We start from the raw sequence: 19089 nt of genomic DNA on the forward strand, positions 1-19089 counted from the left end.
TTAGGTTTGTTTCACTGCGGAGAAGTTAAGAGTGTCGTCAACAGGATGGTCGCAAACTACATAAACAAACTGCCGTTCCAACAGCGATTTCTGGAAAAAGGTATGTATTCTGAAGATAAGTTATACAAAGTTTGAATAAGTTTACATAGTTTTAATATTACAAATTGGCGACAGTCGAATCTAGTCTTTTCTAATAATTTCAGTTTTTTATGCACTTTTGGAAGTCGTAATAAGATGTCCTGTTAAACTAGTGCATTCGTTATACGTTATGCATAGAAATTCTTGCATCCAAACAACTCGGATATCAACCCGTGTGCTAGAGGAGAGTTGGTGGAAGAACCAGACGTTCCCGACTGTCAACAGGACGAGATGTTGGTGATTAATTAGGAAATCCGGATGCTGAAAGCAAAAGTAAGTGTATTATGATATTATGGAAAAGTATTTACAAATTATGATTGTGAAGTTCAATGCAACCATGTACGAGAAAGTTATATGCTTTACTCGAGTTTTAATTCTGCTAGTGTGTAGTAAATTTATGAGTTATGTAGTAGAATATTGAATTATCACTTGTTACGTTATTTGTTTGGCTTTCAGTTAACTTTTTTGTATCAGTGCTGTTGAAGTGATATTTTCATGATACTGGATATTATGCACACCGAATTGCAGTAACCTATAACTTCATACATGGACTCCTTCGCGTATAAATTTATATAAAGCCTATGTACCGTTTATAAAGTTGTCTGGTAGTTTTTGAGAATGTCGCAAAGTATATCTTCAATTAAAGGAAGGGTCTATTGACAGGAATTTAATTAAAGTGTGGGCTATAGGGATATCAATATATGGCAGTTCAATTATTTGACAGTTATTTGAGTGCAGTCATTGTGTGTTGAATTCATGGGAATAAGGACATGTGGTATTATGTGAGGTTAAGTTATTGAGAGTGTAACAGTAGTGTGGGAAAAATAGACCTTAAATCTATGCTATCATTCATTTACTGTGTAAATGGTGCAACAACATCAGCCCATTTTATTGTGGATTAGTGCAAAAGTTGAACATTATATGGCCAAATTCATGCAAAAAGTAATAAATATTCAACATTGTAATAGATACTAATCATTAAATGTGTTAATAGATTACCCACTGTAGGATGTGAATCAATACGGTGAAGCCTAATGAAAATGACCACATACAATTTATAATCTGATATTATTGTGATGAGCATTGCTTTTCGCAGGCATTACCTGTCCTTCCTATGCAAACTATTTCCAAGGTTGTTCCTATTATTTCTGCCATTTTTTCAGGTTGAACTATGATGAGCTAGTCAGGTGAAGCAGCAACAAAATAAAAATGTACTCATGAAAGCATTTGAACTGTGGAATGACTGCTGGATAAATTAAGGAAGCAAGTGACCGTCTTATGAGGAATACTGCCTAAGTCTTGGAAGCTGTTTCATAAGTACACAGGTGTAAGTAGATGTTTTTTTCCATTGTCCTCCCTTGCAATCGCAAAATATTGTTATAAATTTATAACATATTACCAAGGTTGTTTTTATCATTATTGTCATCCTTCTAGGTTGAATGGTCTATGGTCAGTTGAAGCGTGTACATATTACTCATGAGAGCTGGTAAAATCATTGGAATTGTAGAATTTTGCTGGATAATTTAAGGACAATGTGACAGTTTCCTGGGGGAACATTATTGAAAGAAGTCATAGATGCTGTTCCACAACCATAAAGGTGTAAGTAGATGTATTTTTTCATCCAGTCCTTCCCTTGCTACATATTTCCATGGTTGTTCTTTTAATTCTAATAATTCTTCTAGGTTGATATATGATCCATGGTCAGGTGAAGTGTGAACATGTTACTTATGAGAGCTGGTAAAATCATTTGAATTGTAGAATGTAGATAGAGAAATTAAGGAAGCAAGTGAGAGTCTTATGGGGAACATTGTCGGAAAAGTTTATGAAGCTGTCTCATAACCACACATGTGTAAGTAGGTGCATTTTTTCATCTTGTGTTCCGTTGCAACATATTCCCAATGGTGTTCATATCATTATTATCATTCTTCTAGGTTGAATTATGATCTATGGTCAGTTGAGGCATTAACACGGTATTCATGAGAGATGGTGAAATCAGTTGAATTATGGAATGATGGCAGGAGAATTTAAGGAAGAAGTTGGTTGCCTCATGAGGATTATTTATTAAAAAAATGGTAAGTCATGTAAGAGAATTAGAACTTGTTTCAATAATGTTAATGTGCACATTTTTCCCACCCTTTTATAGGCTACAAAATATTTTTGTAGGATTAGTTTGGGAACTGGGTAGTATTTAGTAATGGCATGAGCTAGCTTGTGTTATTTGAGAATATGATACCTTATATATTGCTATGAACAGCCTTTCATATAGCTGGCAAATGCTGAATGACATGTTAACTTTATTCTCATGTTTGGTTAATATGTGAGATTTTACAACCTGTGAAAGTTATGTAGCATGTATTGTTTCAAATAGTCTTTGTAATTCTATTTCAGGTGTACAAGGATTTTATTTGGATCTTACATCAGGGAGAATATCAGTTTATTTTAAGAAGTTGATGACTTTAAGTATGGAATTGCTGGCATTTGGTATACTTTTTATAATGGTTTTTATATGTTGTGTTTTCTAGCAGCCTGGTGCAATGGTTATTGATGAACTACTTGAAGAACAGTTATTCTTATTCCAGGATGATAATATGCATATTATAACTATCCCTCTTAATGATCAGTGCACACTCATATGACTTTAGTGAATATAGATACAGTTTTGTGATTAACTTAACCGTGGAGATTGTAGTGAATTATAATATAAGAATGTGATTATGATGAGCCTGGATGATTTATTTCTCTCTCCATCAATGCAACATTATTAGTATAGTTTGACTGCATATTGAGATGCACCATATCTTTCCTTTCAGGGTTATCTCCTGCATTTAGCTCGGTATTAATCATTTCGTTTCATTTAATACCCATCATGTCTGTACCCCACCCTGTATCTATAGTGCATTTCAACCCATAATATATCCATTAAAATTAACACATGAGCGAGGTATTCTACTGGATTTGTAAAACTACTTCCTACAATTTAACAGGCTTTATGCTTCAGTTATTTACATCCATGATTGTCTTGTCATTGTTAATTGTCTGAGTCTAATTGCTCAATTTGGAATGCATTTGCTCCGTGCAGCATTTGCTGACTTAAAATCAGTGATTGAGTTTGGAATCCATCCTATTCTAATTAATGTTCTGATGTATATTCATTTATTGCAGTTATTTGTAAAATCTTTAATGTACCTAAAGGCTCACCTGAGTGCACACTGACATCACTGTGTCAGATTATTTGCCGTGATTCTTGGAATATTTGCATGCGGATTATTCTAGTATTACATTCATTATTGGGATTGGCAATATTTACAATTTCTAACTAATTAACATAGGCCTCAACTTTAGACAATTAATAAGCATTCAATGAGAGTTTATTATTATCATATGGACATGTTATCACTTTCCTAGGTTCCTTTGTCATCTATGGTTTGGTGAATGGTGAACATGTTAGCCATGAGAGTTGTTAAATGATTTGAAGAATGGAATAACATCTGTGGGAGCAAGTGAGTCTCATTCGGAACATTGTGGAAACAGTCTATGAAGATGAATGATTGGCAAGCATGAGTAAGTAGGTGCATTTTTCATTTGTCTTGCCTTTTCGAAATGTATCCAAGGATGTCCTTATAATTATTTTCTTTCTTCTAGGTTGATCTGTCTTCAATGGTGGAGCAAATCAGATACCCATCAGGGACATTGCTTTAGGAAAATCTTAGTATTTTTGACCTGTGGGGATGGTGAAGTCTGATTATCTTTGGTAACGTTGGTGAAGTAAGTTTGATAAGCTGTCTCTAATCTGTCTCTTAAGTTAGATAAAATCAGGGCAAAGCTGTTATAATGCAAGTATATAATGCAATGCAAATTATAATGCAATGCTGGTATATGCTATTGGAGTATATGAGGCCTTATGCATTGCTGTGAACTTGTCATTTTGCAGGCATATGGTAATGGTGAATGGCATTTCAACTTTATTTTACATATTTGGATAATGTGTGAGACTACTGCAATCTGCAATCCTTGGAAATTATGTAATATGTACTGTTTCCGATGGTCTTTTTAATTGTATTTCAGGTTTGCAAGGATTTTATTAGGATCTTACATCAGGAGGAATATCAGTATATTTAGAAGTTGATGATTTTAAGTATGGAATTGATGTTTAGTACAATCCATTTATTTTAAGATATTATTCTATGAACTACAAACACAATTACATAGTTCTGATTTTTTCGGGATCATGGTTTAAGTGTTGTTGGGTATTCTATACACTGACCTATAATGATAACTTGGATGAACATAACTTTTTCCTTTTGAATGTTGATTTCCCATGAACATACTTGTGCATCTCAAATTGAATGGTTTGTTCAATTAATTACATTGTTAACTCTTCGGTTTACTTTGTCTCATGGTATTTATATGTTATGTTTTCTAGCAGCCTGGTGCAGTGGATAATCATGAACTATTTGAAAAACTGTTCTTCTTAATCCGGGACAGGATACTATGCATTAAGTGGCAGGCTGGATTTGTAATCCTGAGGGTGATACCTGTTGTGTGGACCTTACTGCTACATTTGCCAGCATTAGCAAAATCATCATTCCTTAAAGTCTAGACATTATGGCAGTGCACCTTTAAATGGATGTTTTAAAAGCCTTAAATTATGTGCATCTGTTTTGAAATTAGTTTGATCAAATTGTACTACTATTTCAACAAAATTATATTTTATTTATTCTGGAAAAATATTCTATTGCCCATGACTTTCTGTTTTAATGATCAAACATTACTTTATATGACTGTAATTGTAAATAGTTATGTGATTTACTGAACTGTGGAGATTGTAGTGAATTTTATTATAATATAAGGATGTGATTACGATGTGCCAGCTTTTTTTATTTCTATCCAGCAATTCATCTCAATAAGTATTTTAATTGTTAATGGTCTGGGTGTAATTTGGAATGCATTTGCTCTGTGCTGAATTAAATGCAGTTGCAGTCAGATTATTTGTCATGATTCTTAGAAAATTGGTAAGCAGATGGTTCTAGTATTACATACATGATTTGGAGTAGCAATGTTAATAAATTCACAACCCTCTTAGATCAGTCATCCTATCGCTTGGTTTGGGCATTTTTCGAGAGTCGAACCAAGGTCCTCAGACTAAAATACCGCCATATAATATAATTTTAATAATTTAATTTTTATTTAATAAAATAATAAAAGTATTATCAGGTATGCTATAATTTCCTATAACCTTGGGAGATTTCATGAATCAAACTTCATAAATGAAGGAATGAAACATGGTTCCTTGTACCTATTCACCCGGATCGCTGAAGACAATTTTTGTTGTGTGGGTTGGGGATTTTTTCAGAGTTGAACCGACATCTTCAGGGTCGAAAACCGCCCTTATTATCTAGTATAATGTAATTAACTATGATCGTGGAAAATTCCATGCACCGGACTTCCTAATTAAGGAAGTGAGACATGGTTCCTTGTACCTATACACACGGAGCGCTGTAGAACGAATGTTTTTTTCGCTTGGCTTGTAAATTTTTCCAGAGTCGAACCGAGGTCGTCAGACTAAAAACCGCCCATGTTATCAAGTATACTATAATTTCCTATGACCTTGGGAGATTTCATGAATCTAATTTCATAAATAAAGGAATAAAACATGGTTCCTTGTACCTATGCACCCGGACAATTTTTCTAGAGTCGAACCGAGGTCTTCAGTGTCAAAAACTACCCGTGTTCGCAAGTATATTATAATTATCTATGACCATGGAAAATTTCATGTACCAGACTTCCTAAATAAGGAAGCAAGACATGGTGCCTTACAACCCATGCATCCAGAGCGCTGCAGTGCGAAATTTATTTTTCCCGTGAGTTGACAATTTTTCTAGAGTCGAACCGAGGTCTTCAGTGTCAAAAACTGCCCTTGTTCGCAAGTATATTATAATCATCTATGACCATGGAAAATTTCATGTACCTGACTTCCTAAATAAGGAAGCAAGACATGGTGCCTTACAACCCATGCATCCAGAGCGCTGCAGTGCGAAATTTATTTTTCCCGTGAGTTGACAATTTTTCTAGAGTCGAACCGAGGTCTTCAGTGTCAAAAACTGCCCGTGTTCGCAAGTATATTATAATTATCTATGACCATGGAAAATTTCATGTACCAGACTTCCTAAATAAGGAAGCAAGACATGGTGCCTTACAACCCATGCATCCAGAGCGCTGCAGTGCGAAATTTATTTTTCCCGTGAGTTGACAATTTTTCTAGAGTCGAACCGAGGTCTTCAGTGTCAAAAACTGCCCGTGTTCGCAAGTATATTATAATCATCTATGACCATGGAAAATTTCATGTACCAGACTTCCTAAATAAGGAAGCAAGACATGGTGCCTTACAACCCATGCATCCAGAGCGCTGCAGTGCGAAATTTATTTTTCCCGTGAGTTGACAATTTTTCTAGAGTCGAACCGAGGTCTTCAGTGTCAAAAACTGCCCGTGTTCGCAAGTATATTATAATCATCTATGACCATGGAAAATTTCATGTACCAGACTTCCTGAATAAGGAAGCAAGACATGGTGCCTTACAACCCATGCATCCAGAGCGCTGCAGTGCGAAATTTATTTTTCCCGTGATTTGACAATTTTTCTAGAGTCGAACCGAGGTCTTCAGTGTCAAAAACTGCCCGTGTTCGCAAGTATATTATAATCATCTATGACCATGGAAAATTTCATGTACCAGACTTCCTAAATAAGGAAGCAAGACATGGTGCCTTACAACTCATGCATCCAGAGCGCTGCAGTGCGAAATTTATTTTTCCCGTGATTTGACAATTTTTCTAGAGTCGAACCGTGGACCATAGACTCAAAATACAGACGTATCATAAATTTCCATTTTATTAACTATTTATAAAAAAAATTTCATGTCCCTGCATCGATTACGTTGTGAGATAACCGTGTTCCCTTTTACCTATGTCTCCCATTTAAATGCACGTAAAATTTGAATTCCCGCCGCGCTTGAGAATCAAGATGGCGGATTACATTGGTCAAGTGCGTGACACGACCTGGCTTTTACCGACCTTGGCCTGCATCGTACCAGCGCTCAAGCCTCGCCCCAAGGTCACCTCACACGGCGACAGCGGGAACCAGAATGATGACGCACGGGATTTTCCCAGCATCCTACTTAGCCGTCGCGTTTTCGCGCGCTTGAAAATTTTCACTTTTCATTTTATCGCGATAAATAGATATCGTCATTTAAAAATCTAAAAGCGTGAAATGCGTACTCAAGGAGTAATAATCTTTCGATTTAGGCAATAAAAAATTATTGGAAACCTCCCTATTCTATTAAAATCTCCGATTTTACAGGGTTTAAAAATGAATGGCCACTCTGTTTGTCAAGCACCCCTGCGTGCATTTCTCTATTCCACCCGTGCGGTGAGTTTTATTTACTTTCGAGAAACTCCCGCCGTAACCGCTGGTGCATGTTCGTGCCAAGGTGTGACGCGTGCTGCGGTCGGCCGTGATACCCGGTCGGGCAACGATGTCTCCCCCACGTCCCCGTGACGTTGCATGGTGGTTGCGGGGACCTCGCACCAGCCGCGCGGCCTTGGCTGATTTAAAACAGATGAAGCACGCCAAAAACACTTCGCCCCCGTGTATAGCGATGTAATATAAAACGAAGGCGATGTAATATAACATCATATATAGGTGAATTGACTACGTTACATTAGACAGGATGTGTATTTTAAGTAATGAGAATGAATTCAACGCTATGTTGTCAAAGCGAATTTGAAGCCGGGTCCTTGGGGTGGGATGCCAGCGGACTAGCCACCACACCAACCCCTTTACGCAATCTTAACACTGATCGTGCTGATCTCAGTACTGTTTCCCTGTGCTGGACATTTTCAATAGCTTCGTATTATTTCTTGACAACCAGCCTTTGACGCGAGGAATAGGTGTTTGAAATCCTCTTGAAGAATGAATTTTGCTTATGTTTTTTTTTTAATTTACTTCTGGGTTAGTACCAATTTGGTAAAATAAGCAAAACCACTACTTTTCAAAAGACGGGTGGAGGTATAATGGAAGGCCCGTACCAAAAATCGAAGGATTTCACGATGTGAAATATTAGGCTCATGTCACGCGAAGTGATAATCAATGATGGTCAAGTAAGGAAAGGTAACTTGGTGCGCAGTCACGCGCACGCATGAAAATTTACTAGCCACATAAAGCACCGTGGGGATCGTATTGGTAGGGATCGATCTCCTACAATGTATCTTTAAACACGATTTCGATTCCCTGGGCTACAAAATTTGGACTGAAACCCCTTGCTCGAAAAACCCATTCCGTAATTAGCTTTGGAGGAAGATGGCTCGGTGGAGTAGTTGATTGGTTGCACACGCGACAGGGAAGCGAGGCATCAAGGTCAAAAGACATCAAGCCAAATGGCATTTTCATATTTTGGAGAATTTTTCATCCCTGGAGTAAATTATCAGGGGCGGTCTACTAGGGCGTACCCATGATCGAAACTAGGGGGGGTGAGGGGGGGGGGGCAAGGCATGGTCGTTCACGTTGTAACATTTTAGCGCAGAAAAGGTAAATGAAACTCATATTAAAGAAAATTAAAACGGCGCTTTATTAGTTTTTAAAAAAAATTATTTGCTCGGAAAAAAATAATTCAGTTACATGCCTTATACTAATATCATTTTTCATCGGTTAAATAAAATTGTTAAAAACTTTCGTTTCAATCCAGTCCTGATTTTCGTCTAAGACCTTTGCGATTTTTGCTTCTGGGGGGCAGCTGCCCCCTACTGTCCCACGCTGGGAACGCTCACGGCGGTGTGGCCAGGTCGGCCATTGCCGAGGGCCCCGTTCTTATGGATCCCCTATATTGCGAAGCCCATATTAAAGGAGTAATAAAAAAATGATCGAATGTCTTGTCTTGAAGTTTTTTGCTATTATGACATTCTAAGTTTTCAATAATTGCTTTATTTACTACGTACCCACCGTAAAAAATCATATAAAAATAAGTAAAGTGAAGGAGTCATAAGAATAAAGAGAACCTGATGCTTTTTTGAAAAGGTTATTCGACAAGGGTATTTGAGAAGTAAGTATTTTTTTTAGATTTCAGTGGAGTTTCAAGGACACGTTCACTCAATAGATACATGGGCGTACGTACAGCGGGGGAAGGAAGGGGGAAGCTGCCCCCCACATAGGAGAGAAAATTAATTTAATTCAAAACGAAAGTTTTGTAAAAATTTTCTGTTGAAGAAAAACGTTATTGGTTTAAGACATGTAACTAAAATAAAAATCTTTATTTTTACAAGGAAATAACTTTAAAGCGTATCTGTCATAATTTCGTTAAAATTTTGGTTTCATTAACATTTTCTCTGCTAAAATGTTACAACTTGAACTACCACGGCTTGCCCCTCCTCCTCCTTATAGTTTTGATCCTGGGTACCCCCATGAGTAGGTATTAGAATCATCATACATTATTAAATTTTCTAAGCTCTTAAATTCACATTTTCACAGTATTTTTAATGAGGAAATCGCTGTTTTTTATTGACTATTATCTAGTTTTTAACAGCAAGAATATCGTAAAAATCGATTTTCGGGCATGCACGTTCCTAATATTTTCCGTGAAAGGGCCCCCAAATCTCCCAGTACGGAGCGCTCCATCCCAGCCGAGGGCCCACAATCGCTGTAAATAATATACGGCGGGGTTTTGAAAGAATTCAGGCATGAGAGTGAAGAAGTCAGAATGCTTTTTTTTTCATTTCAGGGTCATGCTGATTCGGAGGTGAGGACCGAGCGAAATTTTGAGATCGGCGATTCGATCACACGCAAGTTATTTTCTCCAAGACAATAGCGACAAGAGCTAATATTTTGACCTTCACGGAATAAATTATGAGGTGATGAGGCTCGCCAAAAACACTAAAATTGTAGACGATAGACAGCTGAAGGCTTTTGTACATACAATGGGGAAACTTGGGCGTGTGAGGAAAGAGGATGATATCGTTGGACAGTATGATAAAGTTAATAACACTTGGGAAGAGCTATTTTGCTGCCTTAGATCTGTGACTTGTTTTTGACTAACTTTTTGCTTCTGGATAATAAAAAATTACCTCTGTTTTTATCTATCACGTCAACTTTTTAAGCTACAGGAAACCCTCTTTTTGTCTCATACGCCCGACAGCATTTGGTAATGAAAGATTTTAAAGAGAATTCTTTTCTCATATACTGTCCATACAGAGGGACACAAAGGTTTTCATTCATTCATTTAATGCGCGTGAATTGACAAAAAATATCCGTGCCGGCGACCTGCGTAACGCCAAAGTTCCCACGAAGCAAATTTTGGGGTACGTACCTGCGTCCAGGGGAGCAACTAGGAAATAAGGCTGGGGGGGGGGGGGGGTTTAGAGGCAACCTCATATTCTAAGACCGTGGATGAAACTAATACCGGGGTTTATGGGGGTATGGAATACCCACCAGGATAAGCGGTAGGTGCGAGATTGATAAATTGCAGAATTTTAAGATAAACGGTTCTAAATTGTTGAGTTTTACGGCTTTCTGAGGGATATTTTATTAATCCTTAAACTATTCTATAAGTAATGTCAATACAATTAAGTAAAATGGATTAAACTTAAAAAAAATTCTCTGAACTCTAGGGGGGGGGGGGGTGTTTAACCCCCAAAACCCCCCCTCGCTGCGCCACTGCCTGCGTCTAACTATATGTATTGTGTCTCCTGTTTAAGTAATAGAAAACCAAGCAGCTTTCGCTGACCTGCTACGTCGTCAGTCATTTGGCAACAGACGCATAAGGTTAATTTCAGCCAATTGGAGAGCGATGATGCCTCCAGTGACCGACTCTCAATCCAGCAGAGAGTGGTCACACAAGGTGCAGCGAAAAAACTTGACATGGCTGAGGAAAACTAACTACAGTGTTGAAATTAGCATGCCTGTTTCACTCAGTGGCAGCTCAAAAACTAAAGACAACAGACAATGTGTTAAACATTGTTCCCCAGTGTAATATTAAGGAACCTCATGCTAAACAAGGCAATACTGGCTCCCACACGTACACGTGTTTAAACAAATTTATGGGTAATGTTTGACCCTCCCTTATCTACAGCCATGGCAAAATAATAAACTTTGTGCGAACTTATGTCTGTAATTTGTCCAACTAATGTCAGTACTTCTATATTTAAATGTACACAATGCCCTTCGAGCCACCTCTTTGCAGGGATTGATCAATCACCAACATGCAGCATACCATGCATACCACATGGTCATAAGATATTACGAATTATAACAAAAAATACGCGCACATTCATGAAAAGGCAAACCTTTCCAGCGGTTAGTAATTCATATACCAAATCCACGCAAGATTAGCGCAATCGAAATGAATATAAAAGCATGCGATGAGTCGACCCAGCGAGTGACTTCAATCATTCAATTAATCGAGACACCGCTCCTTTCCCTGATAGTGCGAGGAAAGAATGGCGTTTTAAATACCTCTGTTTTGCAATCTATTTTCTATATTTTCTTCTCGTGATAAAGTTTTTCATAGTGCGACGATATGGCGAACGAATTACATGTTTCACGGCGTCTGAGAAAATATCCCCTCCGAATTGATAACCTAAATATAGCCTATACCTTGCTCTTCGCACCTGAAAGATTGTCATGTTAACTCGCTGAACATATTAGAAACGCTACACTTTTTGTGATAATAACTATCACGAATCTGGCCGCCCTGCGCTGTACTCCATTGATATCTGCTATCAGCCTTCCTTCATTAGGGTCCCACACTCTAGCAGCATATTGCAAGTGAGGCCTTCCTAGTCACTGTTTGAGGCCTTAATTATAGGCCTATCCCAGAGGACTAGCAATCCAGAGCATTAAAAAGCTTTATACAATTTAAAAATTGCGGATACGATCATATAGACCACTTCGGGCGTCACTTTGCGGAAGTCGTGGCCAGTGGCGGTTTGCCCATAAGGACTCTCGGACGCCGCCCCTCCCAAATATTTGAAAAAGTAAAAAAAATAAATATCCATTAATTTATAATTATACATCTGATTAATCAAAGCGTTTTTTCAGTCCCATGCATCGAAAGTGTTGGAAAAACACGAAAAGAAATAGCGCGAGAAGTTCGTATTTGTAGCCGTGGGGCGCTGGCCAGAACGTCCAAATCCATCCCCATGCAGTTATATGGAGAGTGGTAGTGGTGGGGGCCGCTGGTGCTATGACGCGTCTAACGTTGTTTCTTATGGAAGTCTTGGGACGTCGTCCGAAAATGCGCAGAGCGACGAGTGAGCTGACATCGCTGCGCAGGCCGGCGGGCGTATAATCTGGCGTCTACTTGGTGCTGCCACAGAAAAGGGGCGTACGGAATCAGAATGGTCACTGTACTGGGTGTAGTTATACGATTTTAATTTTTAATTACTGGTAGATGTTGCTACAGTAAATAAATTTTCCCATTATGCTTGCGTTTTTTGGTGTTTGAATTCCGGAACACATAAAATCCAACCAGTTAAAGGCCGTATTGACGAAGGAAAACTATTCTCTAGTATTTGACACAGTTCTGTTATGATTACGAATTTCAAGAACCTTGGGGAAACTAATATTATAATATTTAGGCCTTAACAATGTATTCATATCTTCCCGATGATTAGAAATGCGGTACCTATTTTTCAGATAAATTTATCAAAAGACCTGCAGTATTAGGAAAAATCAGCTAACATTCCCCACTGATTTATAATTTAAGAAATAGTTGCGTGCGTGAAAGGGTGAAGGATTAAATATAATTTAAATCGTTAAGCGCGACTTTAAATAGAGTCATTCAATTAATGTCATGAAGTGCCGCGTACAATGCACCTTTTGTGTGTAGGTTCATCATTTTTCTAGCCATCCTTGTTCTATTAGTTCATGTTCACCTAATTCCTCAGCGGCAGAGCGGTAGCTGTCTGACGGAAAATGCCCACTTGGGTCTGATTTATGTGGCCTCGAAGAGTTCATATCAGTGCGGAAATCCTTACAGCTCCCATCTGTGGCTCAGTCGAGTCGTCTTCTTTTACGATCTAGAACTTATTTTCTATTATATCATGGCAATGATTTCGAAGACACGGTTATTCCAAATGCGACCCGTTGGCGTCTCGTGTGTTTACCACATATGAATCTTAGACTCAAGGAGATGGTCCGTGACGTCCTTTGTTTGCTTGAATGCCTTTGCTGACCTTAAATTCGTCCCTCAGCTGAATCAGCATTAGTGGACCACGACTTCTAACTCCCTTGAGTCTTCCTTATAGTAACGGCAAGACTCTCGGAAAGAACGCAGTGAAATGAGTTCAGACATCATTTTTGAGGGGTTAACTGTGCTTAATTGCCGATTAAGAAGTTTCTTAGTGCTGTGTGTACATTCAAGAAGACAATTTTGAATTAATCAACAGTGCTCGTTTTTTTAAGGGAAATATAGGGAAAAATTGTCCCAATTCTGTGTCCAGGCACCTTGTTCTTTTTGTTCGTATTTTTCGTCGGCCTATTTTGTGTCGTCCCTTGTTTATTTATAGACTAGTGCCCTTGCCATGTGTTTAATCAGAAAGAAATTGTGGTCCAGCGCTGATTTCAACGAACGTGTAATTGATCACTTTGCTGGACAGAATGAAAGAAGGATGGACTTTTGCAATATAACGAAAGGCCTGTGAGTATTTCATATTTTGTTTAAAATGTGTGAGAAATGTTTAATTGTTGATTTTAAATCATACTTTATTCAAGAAGCAACGCGAACACCGCCATCAAAGTTTACATCTGCAATAGCAAAGCGCGCGCATTCTAGTAGTGTTTGTTGCCTAGTGGAAGTCAGTGACACTCTCCTCCCTCCTCAGGTGTTACAAGTGTCATTGCTACCTAAATCATTGCAAATGTTGAATAGATTTGACAAATAACGCATTATGATTGAAAAACGAACACCATAAGTGTATTGCGGGCATATCCGCACGAAGAATGTAGGCGCTAAAACCTAAAGTTACGTATTTTCGTTTGTATTTGCAAAATATCGCAGCAAATATATTTTTAGTCTTCAAGATCATTGATCAGTATCATCGAGAGTCCGGACTAAGCCGATCCGTATGACCGAGAGTCTACTGTATTTAGTATTTATTAATCATGCTTTATTAAGAAAACTAGGTATTTTTGTTGAAAAAAACGGAACGTATGGCATCACAGAATTTAATTCCTAGATAGCCGTAAAAACTTAATAAAATACACGAAATATTAAAAAATTATGACCCCCCGGTGGAGTGCGCCCCCCCTAGCATTTGACTCACGAGCCGCCACTGGTCGTGGCACAGAAAAAACATTCTCTGTACTTTTCAACAGTAAATTAATCAGCCCAACCGGTTTCAGCACTCTTGTTTGCCGTTCTTAGGGGACTAACAATTCAGGGAAAAAGAGTAGCCTTACACTTACGGTGCTCCGAAATAGAGGAGTCTAAACACGAAAGTCTCTGATCGTCGGTGCGAAAAGTCAAAGGTTAAAGTTCAAGGTAAAATCATAGGCGAATGCATTAATTTTTAAGGACATATTTCTTTATTGAATTATATTTTTCTTAGTTGCGGTATGATGGGCGGTTAATTTAATTGTAGTATTCAACTATGAAATTCACCTACGATTTTACTTTCTCTTTGGAACCATTGATTTTTCGCATAGACAACACCATTTCCGGTTCACTGCAAAATATAACTCGCATGCGCCGAATCGGTACAAGAAATTATTTTAGAAAAGGAAAAAGGGAAGTGGGGCCAAGATCCAGCTGGGTATATTGGACCCAAGCAATACTCGATCGCTACCTTTTTCGCTCGAACCCTGCCTCGGGCTCCCAGAGATAATCCGGGTCCGCAAAGATTCCGCAAAGGTGTTTGGCAGGGTGAGATTTTTAATACATTCAATGGTTTTCGGCTCAACTTTGTGGAAATTAATGCACGAAAATGTAAAAAAGGAGACTTCGTTGCTTTCCAGAGATTTATTTCGTCCGTACGACATGTTTCGACCTCTATGACCTAGAAATAAGAACTGGAAACTCTCGTAACCCACTCGAGGTACTTGATAATGACCTCTATGGTCGAAACATGTCGTACGGACGAAATAAATCTGCGGAAAGCAACGAAGTCTCCTTTTCATTTTCGTGAGAGTTTTAACCAACCTACATTATTTATTTAATATTCTACTTGCAGAGGGATCTGTATCTACATAACTCCATGCGAGCCACTTGTAATGCGTTTGGCAGGGGGTGAGCAATCACTAGCATGCAGCATGCAAAAGAATCGTCACAAGTAGGTACGCTCCCCAATGGAACAATGGAAAAATAAAAGCACGCAATCTACATTTGCACAATACCCTGAGAGCACCCTTCAGGGTGTTAGGCCGAGGGTAATCAGTCATTTTTGCGGTGTAACAGACTTTCACATAGCGGCATACTTTCATAACCTTATATACATTAAAACCAAGGTGTTTTAATAAATATGAGATTGATAAATGTCTTGATGACAAACAGATGAGTCTCTGAACGCCCTTGCCTGTATAATCAAAATATATATTCGTATTTGGCTAAGGAGGCAAAAAAACCACACCTATGTGAGCAATTTGATGTTGTCGCATACGAACACCGGTTTCCAGTTCTTATTTTTTACCTCTAAGAACCAGCACGGTCATATCAATCGTAGCCATAAGCAATCATTTCAAACTGCGGCATTAGAAAGCTGTTTTTCGGGTCCAGAATTGGAAGGCATGACGCAACATAAATGAACTTTTTTCGCAAACTTTTATCTTGTTTCGGCGCCATTGTGTAATTATTGGTAGAGCGAGAGCAGGGTAGTAATATGATGACTTTAGAGCAAGAAAAAGGCAGAGAAGGTCGACAGAAATGAAAAAAAATACCCATCTAAAATACGCTCATTTGAAACACACAAATTTTCGATACTTTTGGTAGTTTGTGTTTTGTATTGGTTAAAAACAATATCTGAAAGCGTGAAGCGGTTGGTTTCGGTGTGGGATGCATTAATGTTGGCTATCCGTTGTTTTTTTTTCGCTTATCTTGTTTTATGGCAACTGAAGAAGAGGAGAAGTGGAGCTCTTGAAATATTCTGCCAGTTTCAATAATAAGAACGCGAAAAAAATCCGAAATAAGAGCTAAAAAGATTATAGCAGCTTTAATTAAACTATGTATCTAAAGTATATCAACAAAATATTTTGCAATTTCAATATACGTAGTTTAAATCAGATTCCATTTCACTGCCGTTGGAATCAAGAGGGGTGAATAAAAAATTATTTCATACGCAGCGTATACATTCATCAGGACTAAAATTAATTTCAATTAAAGATTAATAGTTATGAAATGTTTTTCATTGATTAAAAAAATATATACCATAAGCGTGTATGGAATATATTTTATCATCGAGGGGCAAGATAAATGTATGTTCAGGGTCATTAATTTTAAATAAGGACACCTCGTGATGTTTGATATTTGAAATATATGAGAAATTTAAAAAAAACTAAGAGTACATTAGACGGATAGGGAGTACTACGATGGCCCCTGGCTGCAGACAAATTACACGCTATATCCATGTTACAATTCGCCAGTTGGGTCCCCCAATCCCAGGATTTGGTGCAGATTAATCTGGCGGCCAAGATGGTTGCCCCTAATTTGGACAATTCGTCGTCGTTTTTTGGACACTCGTCGGTGTCCAAATTTGGATAACGACGAGTGCATCCTTTCCCCATGATTCGAAGCGTGGAACAGGAAGAAATCAGAGGAAGTGTAAAATGGCTGCCAACGAAGGAAAGTATTTTGTGCTTTCGAGACAAAATGAGCCACTACCTACCACAGAAACTTGAAAAACCATATTTTGAACTAAAGCTCCGAATTAAAAAAAAATTCTAGCAAAACTGAAAGGCTGCCTAAGATACTAATAGTATGAGAAAATGCTCTTCTCCGGCATCCAAAGTTAAAATCACGTACACCAGAGGCACAATAGGGTGGTTTTTTTATTGCCTAAATCAAAAGATTATTACTTCTGGAGTACGTATTTAATCCTTTTAGATTTTTAAATGACGATATCTATTTTTCGCGATTCAATGAAAAGTGAAACATTTCAAACGCGCGAAAACGCGACGGCTAAGTATGAATGCTGGGAAAACGCCGTGTGACGTCATTCTGGTTCCCGCTGTCGGCGTGTGAGGTGACCTTGGGGCGAGGCTTTGAGGGATACGATGCAGGCTGACAGCAGGTAGTAGAGAACCCTGCTAGCAGGTAGCGCTTGGCTTAGTTAAGGATTATTAATACCTTATCAGACGAAGGAAACTTTCCGACCATAGGCAGTTTTAATATGTGATTATTAAGAGATGTTTCCCTGGACTCTGTGCCTCATGCATGCATTGGTAATCTCAGACGATACTCCCATTTACTCGTATAGAAACTAGGTCCCTGTGACGTCACGAGGAGTGGCATCGCAATCTGGCCTTTTTCAAATGCGGTTAAAATTGACCATTGCCATTCGCCTAAACTGGGATTTCTAAAGCCAAATAATTTATATATTATGAAAACCTTAATGGTGGGTTACGATTTTCAATCAATACCTTTAGTTTTCTTTGATGAAGGAAACTACCCTATTGTACGAGAACCTTGACATCATTAATATTGTATAGAATGTGGAATATGAATGGTTTCGTTTCCGTGCCGTGTCCCAATAGGCCATTTGGCTATAATACCAATCCTAGGATTTGGACATGACGCCATCTTGGAAGGAGTCCCAACTTGTTACCCAACATAAGGGAGGGAATTTGGGCAGCCAACTTGGCCGCCAGGTTTGGGCATCTACGAATGTATCCTTATCCCCACTTCTCCCACGATTCAATGCGTGGAAAGCGTCTTCAGGAGGAAATCAAAGGAAGGGCAACGAAGGGATGATGAAAGAGAAGGCGGTGTTATTGGACAGAGGTCGAAATTGGAATCAGAAAAAGTCATTAAAACTATAATCTATAGTGATGATTATAATGGAACTACGAGATGTCGAAACCTGATATGTACGTAAAATACATTATGTTGAAATAAATTGGCAAGTCATAAAAGGAATGGTAAATTGCATGCCTTTGTTGAAGATAAACAACAGAAAAAATAAAATGGTTCTTTCACTTAACAGATAATTTAAAACACCTACTGTGATTGCAGCTACTCCATTGGATTTAACCAGCCCTCCATAGAACTCCATATTTAATTTTTATTTCTGAATATTACTCGAGGTACTCTTCCAATCGAAGAAGAAGTGTAAGAACATTGCATTGTCATCCAGTTGTAATCAATGAAAAGTGAGATTTTACAGCTTATTTAGTGATTTCAATTTAATGATGTATTATGATTCCATTGTTATTCATTTAGTTAATCTTTTCTTTTAAACTGCACTGTTATCTAAATAAAACTCTAAAATAGCCTTTTCGATTTTTTCTTTCAAAAAATCATCAGGTTCTCTTTTCCCTTCTGACTCCTTTATTTCATTTAACCTCTTCACACTAATTACGCATAGTAAAGCAACTAATGAAAACTTAGCATTTAATAATTGCAAAAAACTTTGGATCTGGTAATCTGAGACTTTTGTTGAAGCACGTTTCATATACGCTTCACGATCAGGTTGGACCTAGAAATTTTGTCAGGGGGGGCAAGTATCAGTTTCCATCCCCGCTCCCCTAATCCCCCCTCGCTATCTCTCTCCCCTTCCCCCTCCACTAAATTATAATACATCCGTAACATGTTTTTTAGATGCGATAGTTGAAATAACACACCATAAATTAGCTATTCAGACGTTTAATTAATAGTATTGTTAAATAATTTATAAATTAATAATTATCGCTCAGTAATGTGATTAGGAAAACTAAAGAACTTTTTAAATAAAATTTTCAAATTTTGCCGCCTCATGAAA

The 19089-nt window shown here is 38.0% G+C and overlaps 1 protein-coding gene and 1 long non-coding RNA gene across 3 annotated transcripts in view; one reads left to right on the plus strand and one right to left on the minus strand.

Moving 5' to 3' along the window:
• Window positions 1–19089, minus strand: part of LOC124160407 (E3 ubiquitin-protein ligase RNF13-like) — a 219007-nt gene that overhangs the window by 106430 nt on the left and 93488 nt on the right. The window lies entirely within an intron of this gene.
• LOC124160410 lies at window positions 3448–4601 on the plus strand. Its single transcript, XR_006865156.1, has 3 exons — window positions 3448–3699; window positions 3781–3903; window positions 4562–4601. It is a non-coding gene; the product is annotated as an uncharacterized LOC124160410 (long non-coding RNA).

The sequence above is a fragment of the Ischnura elegans genome, chromosome 6 (genome assembly GCF_921293095.1).
Source record: "Ischnura elegans chromosome 6, ioIscEleg1.1, whole genome shotgun sequence".
Classification (NCBI taxonomy): domain Eukaryota; kingdom Metazoa; phylum Arthropoda; class Insecta; order Odonata; family Coenagrionidae; genus Ischnura; species Ischnura elegans.